Below are 14,927 nucleotides of genomic sequence, written 5' to 3'. Positions count from 1 at the left end.
ACACAGGAAAGCACTTAATCATGCCTGCTATCAGCACACCACACCCACCTTTGTGAGGACCCTCAGGGGCTGTGAGATTTATCACTGTGAACTTGAACTGGATGGACAGGCCCTAATGGATAATGCAGGCTGCTTCTGAGAAGTTCGGGCTAAAAGTGTACCATCCACAACCCCAGTGCCAAGAGAAAGGTCAGGAACACCAAGCACCTCCCAGGACTGGCCTCAGTAGATCCAACCTATGCCCTGAATTTTATCTCAAGCAGTTGAAGTCTGATGAGTATAAATCTGATGGCATGGTAAGAAACTCCCTCTGCTCCATTTTGCCCCCAAAATTGCCTCTCCTGAGGGCCCATTAGCCACATTTTCCTCTTCACACCAACTGATAAACACTACTGCTTAGACAGAAAAGGCTAGTAGCATTTCTGCAGCATTCTTGCAGTTAGCCAACCTCTTCACCAAGTCTCTCTGCACCTCAAGGGGCCCTGGGAGGCTGGCGCAGCAGAAGGGGTGGTGTTGTCCAATCCACATGTGGGATATTTGAGGCCGGCAGAGCTAAGCAAGCTGACCAAGGGGGACCGCAACCCAGAAGTCCTGTCCCTAAATCCTTCCTCTTAAATGTGATGCCATTGGCCCACAGGGTCTGCTGTCAGCATTTTACTAGAAGTCGAGAAACCTGGGTTCCACTCTTGGTTTCAGCATTCTTTAGTGAATACCTGACCTCTCTAAACTTCTGAAGTGGGGATGATGTCGCCCCTGCATATCACAGAGGATTGGTGTAGAATGGATAAGTGAGCGTTATAACTTCGCCATTAAATATTAATATTTAAAAATGCCTTTTGGAATTACATTTTGAATTCAGACTGACTGGTCTCAGCTCTTCCAAGGCACTTACCAGACCTCTCTGGTCCCTGGTTTCCACATCTGTAAAATAGCAATAAAAAAATCCCATAGGTTTTCTCATTTTTTTATGGAAGCTTTCAAACTTGTTTTTAGTGTGCTTTTTTATTTTAAAATATTTAATTGACAAATAAGGATTATATATATTCAGAGTGTACAACATGTTTTGATATACATACGCACTGTATAATGATTACCACAATCAAATTAATTTAACACATCCATTACCACCCATGCTGTACATTAGAGCCCCAGACCTTGTTCATCCTATAACTGACAGTTTGGACCCTTTGAACAACACCTCCCCACTCATTTCCCCTTTCTCAAAGCCCCTGGTAACCACTGTTCTACCCTCTGCTTCTATGAGTTAAAGTTTTAGAGCATATTTTTGAAAGTAAGCGGAATAGTAAGCTGCCATGTATACGTCACCTGGTCCCAAACACTTTTCTAGATTCCTTGAAAAAATTGTCAGGCATCATGCCATTTCACTCATCGTTGATAATTAGGATTGCATTTTTTTAAATGTGACCACCATGCCACTGTCACACCTAGCAAAATTAACAACCATTCTTTAACATCATGTCATATCGAGTCCAAAGCCAATTTCCCCAGTTGTCTCAAAGATGTATTTTTACAGTTGGTTTAGTCGCATCAGAACACAAACAGGGTCTGGATATTGGATGTGGTTATTGTCCCTTTTTTTTTTTTTTTAAATCATATCACTGTTTTGTTGGAGAAACCACATCATTTGTCTTGTGGAATGTTACACATTCTGGATCAGGTTGATTGCTTCCTTCCAGTGGTGTTTAACTTTTTTCTTCCATTTTCCATATCGCATAGGTTGGATTGTAAGGATTAAATGAGTTAATACTTGTAAAGCGCTTAGCAGGTATATTAATTTGCCAGGGTTGCCAAAACAAAGGACCACAGACTAGGTGCCTTAAACAACAGAAATGTGTTGTCTCACAGCCTGACATCCAGGTGTTGTCAGGGCTGGTGTTGCCGGGGCTGGGAGAGAAAGGTGTGTTCCAGGCCACTCTCCTTGGCTGAAAATGCCCACTGTCTCCCTGTCTTCCTGTCATCTTCCCCGTCTCTGTGTTGAATTTCCCCTTTTTATGATGACATCAGTCACACTGGATTAGGACTTACATTAATTAATAACAATTTGTTTCCAAATAAGGTCACATTCTGAGGTACAAAGGGGTGAGAATTCAACATATGAATGGGGGGCGACAGGCAACAATTCAACCGCCAACAGCGCGATACATGGCCCATGGTAAAACTTCTATAAATATTAGCCGTCAGCCTTCAACCATTAACATATTATATTGTTACTTAAGGATTAAAAGTTAGTATATGTAAAACCCTGAGCACAATACCTAGCACATGGTAAAATTTCTATATAAATATTAGGTATTGGCCGGGTGTGGTGCCTCACGCTTGTAATCCCAGCACTTCAGGAGGCTAAGGCGGGTGGATTACTGGAGGTCAGGAGTTCAAGACCAGCCTGGCCAAATGGCGAAACCCTGTCTCTACTAAAAATATAAAAATTAGCCTGGCATGGTAGTGGGCGCCTGTAATCCCAGCTACTTGGGAAGCTGAGGCAGAAGAATTGCTTGAACCTGGAAAGCGGAGGTTGCAGTGATCTGGGATTGTGCCACTGCACTCCACCCAGCCTGGGCAACAGAGTGAGACTCCATCTCCAAAGAAAAAAAAAAAAAAGAAAAAAATTAGGTATTGCATTGTAACATGTTACAATGTTATTTTGTAATTGTTTTAATACTAATTTATATTCATGTTAGAATGTTATTTAGTAATTTTTAAGTACTAATTTAAATTCACAAGACTCTTAAGAAAGAGCCATAGCAGTAATCACTTTTGCTACGTGGGGAGACAGGAGTACGTCTGCAGATTGAGAGGCCTACAGAGAGAGTGGGAGCCTGGGTGGGTGCTGGAGCAGCCGGGAGCCCCAGCTCTGGCAGGGCGGGGTCCTGGCTCTCCTGGGTCACCAGCCACACAACACCGGGAAAGTCACTGTTCCAGACTGGGGATTCCTTTTCTCTAAAATGATTATACAATAGGTATTCTCCAGCCCCCTTTTCACAACTAAAATTCTAGGTTCTATAAAGAAAAGACCCATAAAAGGCACAGCATGTGACTATCAGTTAAACAGTAAGAAAGCTATTTCACTCTATTTGTAGTATTTCCAAAAATCTTACAAAAACATTTACCAGGCAATAGATCATTCTTTTTTTTTTTTTTTTTGAATCTCGCTCTGTTGCCCAGACTGGAGTGCAGTGGCGTGAACTCGGCTCACTGCAAGCTCCACCTCCCGGGTTCACGCCATTCTCCTGCCTCAGCCTCCTGAGTGGCTGGGACTACAGGCGCCCGCCATCACGCCCAGCTAAATTTTTTTGTATTTTTTTTAGTATAGACGGGGTTTCACCGTGTTAGCCAGGATGGTCTCAATCTCCTGACCTTATGATCCGCCCACCTTGGCCTCCCAAAGTGCTGGGATTACAGGCGTGAGCCACCGCGCCCAGCCTCATCATTCTTTTTTTTTTTTTTTTTTTTTTTTTTTTTTTTTTTTTTTTTTTGAGACGGAGTCTCGCTCTGTCGCCCAGGCTGGAGTGCAGTGGCGCGATCTCGGCTCACTGCAAGCTCCGCCTCCCGGGTTCACGCCATTCTCCTGCCTCAGCCTCCCGAGTAGCTGGGACTACAGGCGCCCACAACCGCGCCTGGCTAATTTTTTTTGTATTTTTAGTAGAGACGGGGTTTCACCGTGGTCTCGATCTCCTGACCTTGTGATCCGCCCGCCTCGGCCTCCCAAAGTGCTGGGATTACAGGCGTGAGCCACCGCGCCCGGCGCCAGCCTCATCATTCTTAAAAAGGACTAGGAAAGGCAGCCAGGTTGACATGTGCCCATCTTCTCAGATTACACTACTATCATCTTTACTTTGGTTTATCCCTAACTTAACTTTTTTTGTTATATTTCATGTACCATTTTGACTTTCTTTTTATATGTGAACTACTTTTTGGTCTCAGAGTTGTTTGTGGTTATTTCTGTCTTCTTGTTTAAGCCTCTTATCAAGAGTTTTGTTTTGTTTTGTTGAGACAGGGTCTCACTTTGTCATCCAGGCTGGAGGGCAGTAGCATGATCACGGCTCACTGCAGCCTCGACCTCCCCAGGCTCAAGTGATCCAACTGCCTTAGCCTTCCAAGTAGCTGGGACTATAGGCACACACTGCCATGCCCTGCTAATTTTGGTACTTTTTGCAGGCACAAGGTCTCGCCATGTTGCCCAGGCTGGTCTCAAACACCTGAGTTCAAATGACCTGCCCGCCTCAGCCTCCCAAAGTGCTGGGATTACAAGTGTGAGCCATCGCGCCCAGCCCATTTTGTCTTTCTACTCCATTTTTTTCACCAAGCACTTTTCCCTGACTTGTTTTCTCTTTTATTCCCCTCATGGTACACTTCTTTCTTCCTCTTACTTCTTTTTTCTCAAATCTGGATGGAAGACACAAAATTTCTCAATACGGAGATGGAATCACTTACAGCATCCCAGTGAGGCTTCATTCTGAAAACCCTGCCTACTTTGTTCATATGAGAACAGCCCCCAGGGGAGATGGCTGGGAATGAAGATGACAGAGCTCAGTGTAGACTCACAGCTTCTCAGACCTCTGCAGGTGCACAAGTCCCCACTTCAACAGAATGTCACTTGTCCCAGCTGGAACATTTCTCCCTGGGGGCAGCTCTGTTAAGAAGCTCACTGCCCAGCAGCGCACTGGGAAGAATGGTGATGGAGGGGTGTTAAGTGGGGGAAAGGAGATCCTGTTGTTCGGGGCAGGAGAGAACACAGCCTTTCATGCTGTTGAGCATTGGGAGAAGTGTGCTAACACATTTTCAGATCATCAGAAAGGATTACTGATTGTAAAGAAAACCTAGAGTTTGCCAAGGGTCCTTAACATCTTCATGTTGCCCATCATCAGAATGGAGGGGCTGAGAGGGCAGCCATGGCTGGGATGTGGAGAGAAGGGGACACCGGTCTCCAGCAGTCAGGAGGGCAGAGGGCTTCACACCAGAGGATGACATCTAGAGGACTGGGGACTTGGAGCCAATTTATACAGTGACTTCGTGTTTTTCCATCCATTCTCCAAGCAGCTTTTTTGGAAAAAGGCTTTGGGGTCCCCTTCTGTTGCCTGGGCTGGAGTGCAGAGGTACAGTTGTACCTCACTGCTGCCCCCAGCTCCTGAGTTCAAGCAATCTTCCTGCCTCAGCCTCCCAAAACACTGAGATTACGAGCATGAGCCACCCTGCCCAACCTAAACAGCTTTTTTATCTTCATGTGGCTTTCCCAGTAGACTTCCCCCTGAAAAGACACAGTTGCCGTTCAAAAGAATTACATGGCCTTTCTGTCTCAGACCAATGTCATTTGCTCGGACAGTATAAAACAGTTTTCCCCCAGATTTCTCTACTTACTCTGGATAAGCTGAAGAGTCAAAGTAATATGGCCAGAACTTGGCAACTCTTCGGATATGAGGAGCTGACAGTAAGAAAAGAGTCGATGGTAATATCAAATTTTGAGGTCAGAGCTCCCAGAAGAAGGATATACCACACATAGAACAGAAGAAGCTCGACTCTGTCGCAGTACTGATCGTCTTCAGGTCTCCTCTCACCACCAACCCGCTATCTTAAAATCTTGCAGTAGAACCTCTGTTGGAAGCAAGCTGTCATTTCAAGGGCCATATTTCACTTTCATATTTATTTATAAATTCCATTTTAGTGCTTTCTATGTGCAAGATGGTGAACCAGGTGTTAGGGGATTGAACAAGGGGGAAAGATACAGCATACCATCTAAGAAGAACAGAGGGTTGGCCGGGCGCGGTGGCTTATGCCTGAAATCCCAGCACTTTGGGAGGCCAAGGCGGGCAGATCACCTGAGGTCCAGAGTTCGAGACCAGCCTGGCCAACATGGTGAAACTCTGTCTCTAATAAAAGTATAAAAATTAGCCAGGCGTGGTGACGGATGCCTGTAATCCCAGCTACTCTGGAGGCTGAGACAGGAGAATCATTTGAACCCAGGGGGTAGAGGTTGCAGTGAGCCGAGATCACGCCACTGCATTCCAGCCTAGGCAAGAAGAGCAAGACTCCGTCTCAAAAAAAAAAAAGAGCAGAGGGTTAAGCAGAGAATATAAGACACATATAGAAATAACTAAAATGCAAACATGTCGGTTATTTGTATTAGAAATCATTTAGGAGACTGTCAACTATAAATAACAGAAAAAACCTACTTTTAATTGATTTTTTAAATAAAATAAATTTATTATCTCACCAAAAGTCTAGAAATAGGATGATTCTAGGGCCAGTTAATATAACAGCTTGAGGACTTCATGGAGCCAGGTTCTTTCCATCTTTACGCTCTGCCATCTGAGCATGTTGGCCTTGGTCTTCAAACTTGTCCCCTCGTGACACAAGAGGGCCACAGGTTCAGTCATTCCACAGGGGCACAACCACTCTGGGTGAAAGAAGAGGGGCCAATGTCTCCAATTGTTTTTCTTTTATTTTTATGGGCAGGAGAGAAACTACCCCTCCCCCACTTCCTCTGTGTCTCACTTACCACAAGTACATCACACGACCATTTTTACATGAATCACCAGCAAGGAGAATATTAACCCAATTGTTTAGACCAATAAAGAGTAACATTTCTTTGGACCTGGAGAGGGAGCCCTGGACGCCAGACACCTAAACAAAATCTGGATTCTGTTATAAAGGTAAAGAAGAGGGAATGGCTTTATGGGGATAAAGAAGAGTATTTGCTGCAATATGCTTGTTGTAGCTGGCACATTCACTTGTAGCTGTTTAGTCCCATCCAACAATGTTTAGACAATGAAGTGTCTGAGATCCTTTCATTGTTTTACAAGAGAAAGGGTAAACACCATGTTCCGCCAGAACTGAGGATGGCTCTTGAATAAACACAACTACTGATTTCTGTGGCACCAGCTGTGTGCCAAATGCCGCATGCCGGGCACTGCACTGCCCTAAGCATTTTAGCCCATAGCTCATTTTGTTCTTGCCACAGTTTTGCAAAGTGGATGCTATTACCCTCATTTATGCAAATGAAAGAAAACAGACAAACACTTGCTTCAAGGAAGTCGAGTAACTTGCCAAAGTCACAAGCTAAGCCATGACAGAGGTGAGAGCCAGCCCACACCTACCTCAGGCCCAAGCTCCTTCTCTTCCAGCATACATCTCCACTGCTTGATTCCCAGGACAAGCGTGCGGAGAGCAGGAACTTGTGGTGATGGTGATGGAGGGGTGTTAAGGGAGGGAAAGGAGATCCTGTTGTTCCGGGCAGGAGAGAACACAGCCTTTCATGCTGTTGAGCACTGGGAGAAGTGTGCTAACACACTTTCAGATCATCAGAAAGGATTACTAATTGTAAAGAAACCCTGGAGTTTGCCAAGGGTCCTTAACATCTTCATGTTGCCCATCATCAGAATGGAGGGGCTGAGAGGGCAGCAACGGCTGGGATGTGGAGAGAAGGGGACAGCGCCTATGTATGACAGCAGGGGCCGAGGGAGGATAGCTTTACGCCCTCCCGAAGGTACTATGCTGCTGTAGAACTGGAGGCTGGGAGTTGGGGTCAAAAGGAGTCCCTGAGCTTATCCAGGAAGAGGTGTTGATTGATTGAGGATAGTGGGAATCCAGCATTTAGAGTGGACAAGAATTTCACCCTCTTTCTGCTCAGAAAGGGTGGGTTCTCAGCACTGCTGATTATAATGGAAAAAAAATAGGGCTGACTTAGAAAACTGTTTAACAGATACACCAAAAGATTCAGATTATTTCATAAAGCTTTTCATTAGGAACCTGGAATCCACTTTGCATCCATCCAAATGACAAGTCAAGGCTGACAATAAAACTTGTGTTTCACTTCATAATATGCAACGTGTCTCTACATGCACCATCTCATGCGACATCTGAGGTCCCTGTCACTCCCCTCTCAGATGATGAAATAGGCGCCGATGGAAACATTCTATATCTGCTTGCTCTATGCCGTAGCCACAGCCACATGTAGCTATTGGGCACTTGACTGTGACTAGTGCAACTAAGGAACTGAATTTTTAATTTTAACTAATTTAAGTTTTAATTTAAGAAGCCACCTGTGGGCCAGGCGTGGTGGCTCACACCTGTAATCCCAGCACTCTGGGAGGCTGAGGCAGATGGATCACCTGAGGTCAGGAGTTCAAGGCCAACCTAGCCAACATGGCAAAACCATGTCTCTACTAAAAAATATAAAAATTATCTGGGTGTGGTCGTGGGCCCCTATAGTCCCAGCTACTCAGGAGGCTGAGACAAGAAAGTCAGTTGAACGCAGGAGGCAGAGGTTGCAGTGAGCCAGGATCATGCCACTGCACTGCAGCCTGGGCAACAGAGTGAGACTCCATCTCAAAAAAAAAAAAAAAAAAAGCAGCAACCACCTGTGGCCTGTGGTTCTGTATTGCCGGTGCACTTGTAGATGTTCAGGACTTGCCCAAGTCCGTGGCTCCAGTCAGCTGCAGTGTGTTACTCCTCTATTTCCAATAACAGATTGCAACAAATTTTTTCTGGGTTCCTTGAGTTAATCATCAACCTGATTTAAATGTTGGAAATTTAATTCTGTTGTGAAAACTTCTCAAGGATGAATGTTATAAGGGGAAAGGACCAATAATAGTTGAAATGAACATTCCCTTATGTCAGTTAGGTCTGGATTTGTTGGGCAATGGGAGCATAGCATATATTCCAGCGCCTGAGTGAAGTTTTCCACTCAGGTTGTGGGGAAGCAAATGAGCTTCTGCGCCCAGTAATGCCGGCAATTGCCTAAAAGAGACTACTCAGTAAGGGGCATGACCAGAGCTGTCCTTCACCTTCTGGGAGGAAAAACAGAATCAAAATCTCTCTTGTGATTTACTGGTAGCCATAAATCTTAGAAGGTCCTAGGCACCAAACAGATATCTGACATGACTTCTGACATCATGATCTGACACTATTTCTGCTCATCAACACTGTTAGGGCAATTGAAGGGACATAGCAGCGGCAAGGGCAGAAGAAGGGGTGCCGGAAGGGAGGAGCCTTCATCAGTGAAACCTCATGCTTTCATGGAAAAGAGGGACAAAGGGAGTAAGAATTACAGCAAGTTCCCAGGGAAAATACCTCATCTGTTTTGAGGGTGTATGTACAGTCCTCTGGTAATCTAAACAAAGATTCCATCCTGCGCTGTGATGAGGACCATCATCCCACTATCAGTGGGGCCCCAGGTACTGTTTCCCTATCTCAACTCTTTGCCTACTAAGGGATTTTGGACTTGGTTGGGAAAACGTGCCAATGACAACACTGATCCCTCCCACCCAAGTCCGACCTTCGGAGGCTTGGGTTGCCCTGTTGCGTGAAGTCGAGGGATTCCCAGCATGTTGAACATTCCTATCTCCTTAGCCTGCCTCCAGATAGCTCCCTTCCTTCCTGGATAGATACAAGTATAGGTTAGCCAGGCAGGTGACCCTCACCTCCACCCCGGATTTAGTCAGAAATTTCATTCCATCATCATTATTAATAGCTGGGTGTGCTAATGTTTCCTGAAGAACATGATAAGAACCACACAGAATCTGAAGGAAACAAATCCATGACTCGGCACTTTCCCTCATACTCGACAGCAATGGAGAGTTCCTGGTTGACCCAAAAATATCTGTGAGGCCTGGGACTCTTGCCCAATGTCTGCGTGAAAATCTAATCTTATGTGGGATAAGGGTGTGCAGCCACTGAAACTTGGAAAAATCATAGACAGCCTCCGTGTAATGTCACCCTCGAGCCCTGCAGCTCCCCGAAGTCAATGAACAGAACTGCCTTCTACCTACAGTGCCAGTGGCTGCTTCCTGAATTCCAATTAGTTTGCTAAAGGGAGGAAATCTAAAGTTTACTGAGAATTGTCTTCAAGGTTTTTATATGCATCTCAGATTAGTCCCTCCATCTCCCTGTGAGATAAGAAATATGGACTAATTGTAGAGTTGGAGAAGCTGAGGTTCAGAGAAGTTAAGTGATTAGCTCAAGATCACACAGCTAATTAGAAGAAGAGCCCAAATCCAAACCTGACCTGTTCGTCTCTCAGCACCGAGCTCCTACCCCAGGCAGCATGATCTGAATGGGGGCTGGGTACCCACTGGTGCGGACTGAATTGTGCCCCCAGCACAAAATAATTGTATGTTGAAACCATTACCCCCAATGTGACTGCATTCAGAGGTCAGGCTTTTAGGAAGGTAGTTATGGTTCAATGAGGTCATAAGGGGGTGCCCAAAGCAATAGAACTGATGTTCTTATAAGCAAAGGAAGCCTGGGCAACACAGTGAGACCCTGTTTCTATAAGATAAAAAAAAAAAAATAGCCAGCCATGGTGGCACTCACCTGTGATCCTGGCTACTTGGGAGGCTGAGGTAGGAGAATGGCTTGAGCTCAGGAGTTTGAAGCTGCAGTGAGTCATGATCACACCACTGCACTCCAGCCTAGGTGACAGAGTGAGGCTCTGTCTCAGAAAAGAAAAGGAACTGGCACCAGGACTGTTTCTCCAAGCGGAAACAAGAGAGTTCATGTGAGCACCCAGTGAGAAGGTGGACATCTGCAAGCCAGGGAGAGAGGCCTCACCAGAAACCGACCTTGTAGGCACCTTGGCCTTGGATTTCTAGCCTCCAGAGCTATAAGACAATAAGTGTCTATTGTTTGGGCTATCTAGTCTTAGGGATTTTGTGATGGCAGCTTGAGCAGACTTGTACATCCACCTTGGTACCTTTAAGACTTTCTCTTCAAAACATCTCATATAACACTCAGAGGCCGGGCGCGGTGGCTCAAGCCTGTAATCCCAGCACTTTGGGAGGCCGAGACGGGCGGATCACAAGGTCAGGAGATCGAGACCATCCTGGCGAACCCGGTGAAACCCCATCTCTACTAAACAATACAAAAAAAAAAAACTAGCCGGGCGAGGTGGCGGGCGCCTGTAGTCCCAGCTACTCGGGAGGCTGAGGCAGGAGAATGGCGTGAACCCGGGAGGCGGAGCTTGCAGTGAGCTGAGATCCGGCCACTGCACTCCAGCCTGGGTGACAGAGCAAGACCCCGTCTCAAAAAAAAAAAACCACTCAGAAAAATGCCATGCTTACCTAATCCCACATTCCACAGCACCTTCCTAACCCTTACTGCTTCTCCAGCAGGGCCAGGTCTGGGAAGGTGGGGAGGTACTTTCTTTCCTAGGGCACAAAAATGACGGGGATCCCAAAAACTCAGTAATTAAATGACATTTTAATTAAATGTTTTTAAAAAATCAAAATTTGGCGGTGGCTCATACCTGTAATCCCAGCACTTTGGGAGGCCAAGGCAGGCAGATCACGAGGTCAAGAGATTGAGACCATCCTGGCGAACACGGTGAAACCCCACCTCTACTAAAATTACAAAAATTAGCTGAGTGTGCTGGCGTGTGCCTGTAGTCCCAGCTACTCGGGAGGCTGAGGCAGGTGAACAGCGTGAACCTGGGAGGCAGAGGTTGCAGTGAATCAAGATCGCGCCACTGCACTCCAGCTTGGTGACAGAGCAAGACTCTATCTAAAAAAAAAAAAAAAAATCAAAATTAATGCAAAAACTCCATAAGACTTTGGCTACGTCATAATTTTGCCCACAGCTAGTCATGGTTTATAGCTATTTCTCCCTTGTTTTTCAATGTAAGTACAGCCTCTGTGAGTGGAACCCAAACTCCATGCTTGAGATAAAGGAACTACCCTTTTTTCCTCATTACAGATTATTAAGATGTTAAGGTCGGGCACAGTGGCTCACACTTGTAATCCCAGCACTTTGGGAGGCTGAGGCAGGCAGATCATTTGAGGCCAGGAGTTAAAGACCAGCCTGACCAACATGGCAAAACCCCTTCTCTACTAAAAATACAAATATTAGCCAGGCATGGTGGCGCACACCTGTAATCCCAGCTACTTGGGAGGCTGAGACATGAGAATCGCTTGAGCCCAGGAGGCAGAGGTTGCAGTGAGCTGAGATCACACCATTGCACTCCAGAGCCCGGGTGACAAAGCCAGACCCTGTCTCAAAAAAAAAAAAAAAAAAAGATGTTAATAATAATCAACAAGCATGGGCTGGACACCAGCTGTGTTGCAGGCTTTGTCCTGGGTGCAGAGTGTTCAGTAGTGAGCAGGGTGGACAAGGCCAGCCTAATGGAGAGGGCAGTCTGCAGAGGAACAGAAACAAGTAAGGGCCTGCAAGAGTCCACAGAACTGGGGCCACATGTGGTGCTTGTAAAGGAGAGTTGATGATGGAGTCACATGGAGGACACCTAAGCTTGAGTGAGAGCATCAGGAAGGTGGCCCTGGGGAAAGAGGCATCTTTGGCAGTTTAGCAAGTGACAGAGGTGGGAAGACCCAGATCTAGGCAGAGGAGAAACATGTGAGAATCTTCAAATTGTTGCTGTTTACTGAGCACTGACAGATTACAAACACCGTGAGGTTGAAAGCTCCTGACATCCTGTAAGATAGGTGAGCTTCTTCCTCACACACTCCCATCTGATCCATCGACAAATTCCATTGGTTCCATCTTCAAAATAGGTAAGAGAGTCCAACCACCTCCCCCTAGATCCATCCCTACCACCCCAGTCTGAGTCTCCTAAATGGTCCCTGGCTCCCACTTTCAGTTTAGTTTAGTTTAGTTTAGTTTAGTTTGGTTTTGAGACAGGGTTATACTCTGTCACCCAGGCTGGAGTGCAGTGGCATGATCACAGTTCACTGCAGCCACAACCTCCCTAGGCTCAGATGATCCTCCTACCTCAGCCTCTCCAGTAGCAGAGACTACAGGCGTGTGCCACCATGCCCAGTTAATTTTTGTATTATTTGTAGAGGTGGGTTTTCGCCATGTTGCCCAGGCTGGTCTCAAACTCCTGAGCTCAAGTGATCCACTTGCCTCAGCCTCCCAAAGTGCTGGGATTATGAGAAAGAACCACCATGTCCTCCTCCTGGTTCCCCACCTTTGCTCTCTTCAGTCATTTATCAACGTGGATGCCAGAGTCATCCTGCTAAACGATAAAGCAGATCATGCCACTTCTCCGGCTCAAGCCTTCCAATTGCTTCTCATCCTTACTCAGAGTAAAGTCAAATAAATAAAACAATCTGCCCTGCAAAGCCTCCTCCCCATGAGCCCTCTCCCCTCATCTTGTTATCAAAACTCTATAATTTATGTATCTTGTTGATACGGTTTGGCTGTGTCTTCACCCAAATCTCATCTTGAATTCCCATGTGTTGTGGGATGGACCCAGGGAGAGGTAATTGAATCATGGGGGCAGGTCTTTCCCATGCTGTTCCCATGACAGTGAATAAGTCTCATGAGATCTGATGGTTCTATAAGGGGGTGTTTCCCTGTGCAAGCTTTCTTTTTGCCTGCTGCCATCCATGTAAGATGTGACTTGCTTCTCCTTGCTGTCCACCATGATTGTGAGGCCTCCCCAGCCATGTGGAACTGTAAGTCCAATAAACCTCTTTCTTTTGTAAATTGCCCAGTCTCGGATATGTCTTTATCAGCAGCGTGAAAACAGACTAACACACTTGTTTATTGTTGTTGACTACCCAAACAACCACCAGAAAAACCTGTAAGTCAATCAAAACTGGGTTTATGAGATTTCCTGCAATAAGGCAGCAGACCACTTTGACAGAATCTTAGTAGTGTTTCAAAATGAGAAGTTAGAGCACAGTCTTTGTGGAGGGTTAAGGCTTCAGTTAGGTGATGCCAAGGATGATCTTGTAAGGAGGAGAATTGGCTAGAATCAGAGGATTTATGACATACCAGCTTTGAACTGGTGGGAGGACTGAGGTGAGGGTCTTGTAGGGTTTGATACGTAAACTGTTAGTCTTGATAAACAAGCACCATTTCCTAGTATTGTTTAACACATGAATGGGAATTATTTCTGTTTCAATTCTCACACCACTAGAATGTAAGTTCCACGAGGGCATGGATTACTTTTTCTGTTTTGTTCACCTGTATCCTATCTCATAGGATAATGCAGATATTAAGAGTAGATATCAACAAACATTTGTCAAATAAAATAATTAATGTGTTATTATTTCCATTTTTTAAATAAGGAAACTGTAACTCAAATAACTTCCCTTAGTCACATAACTAGATGAACACAGGGCTATTTGACTCTAAAAACAAACTCTCCGGCACCACTGTGCTGATGGTAACAAATGGTTATGGAGGCATTGTGTGTTAAGTACTTCAAATACAGTCATTTAACTCAATAACTCTACAATGCAGGCACTATTATTATCCCCCTATTGAGGATGAGGAAACTGAGCATTACACAAATTAAATTACCCAAGGTCCAAAAGCTCACAAGTACAGAGACCGTTCTCAAAATCAGGTTTTTCTAACTGAAAACACTGTGCTAATATCCAAAAGGTGGGAGCAACACAAGTGTCCATTGATGGACGAATGGACACAGAAAAAGTGGTCTATACATACAAAGGAATATTATTCAGCCATAAAGAGGAAGGAAAGGCTGATACTTGCTATAACATGGATGAATCTTGAGGACATTATGCTAAGTGAAATAAGCCAGTCACAAAAGGACAAATAGTGGATGATACCACTTATATGAGGTACCTGGAGTAGTCAAATTCATAGAGATAGAAAGTAGAATGGTGGTTGCCAGGGATATAGGGGAAAATGGGAAATTATTGTTTAATGGGTACAGAGGTTCAGTTTTGCAGGATGAAGGACTTCTGGAGATGGACGGTGTAATGGTTCACAACAAAGTAAGTATACTTAATGCCACTGAACTGTACATTTAGAAATGGGTAAGACGGGCCGCGTGCGGTGGCTCACGTCTATAATCCCAACACTTTGGGAGGTCAAGGCAGGTGGATCGCCTGAGGTCAGGAGTTCAAGACCAGCCTGGCCAACATGGTGAAACCTTATTTCTACTAAAAATACAAAAATTAGCCAGGTGTGGTGGTGAGCACCTG

At 45.3% G+C, this 14,927-nt stretch overlaps 1 long non-coding RNA gene across 1 annotated transcript; it reads right to left on the bottom strand.

The window, feature by feature from the left end:
• Positions 1-6,194: 6,194 nt before the first annotated feature.
• Positions 6,195-11,514, bottom strand: LOC135964734 (uncharacterized). The gene is made up of 2 exons (XR_010577281.2): positions 11,261-11,514; positions 6,195-6,412 (listed from the first exon to the last, which is right to left on the bottom strand). It is a non-coding gene; the product is annotated as an uncharacterized lncRNA (long non-coding RNA).
• Between the last annotated feature and the right edge of the window lie 3,413 nt (positions 11,515-14,927).

This window comes from Macaca fascicularis, chromosome 8, assembly GCF_037993035.2.
Source record: "Macaca fascicularis isolate 582-1 chromosome 8, T2T-MFA8v1.1".
NCBI lineage: Eukaryota > Metazoa > Chordata > Mammalia > Primates > Cercopithecidae > Macaca > Macaca fascicularis.
This window is presented reverse-complemented; position numbering and strand designations above follow the sequence as displayed.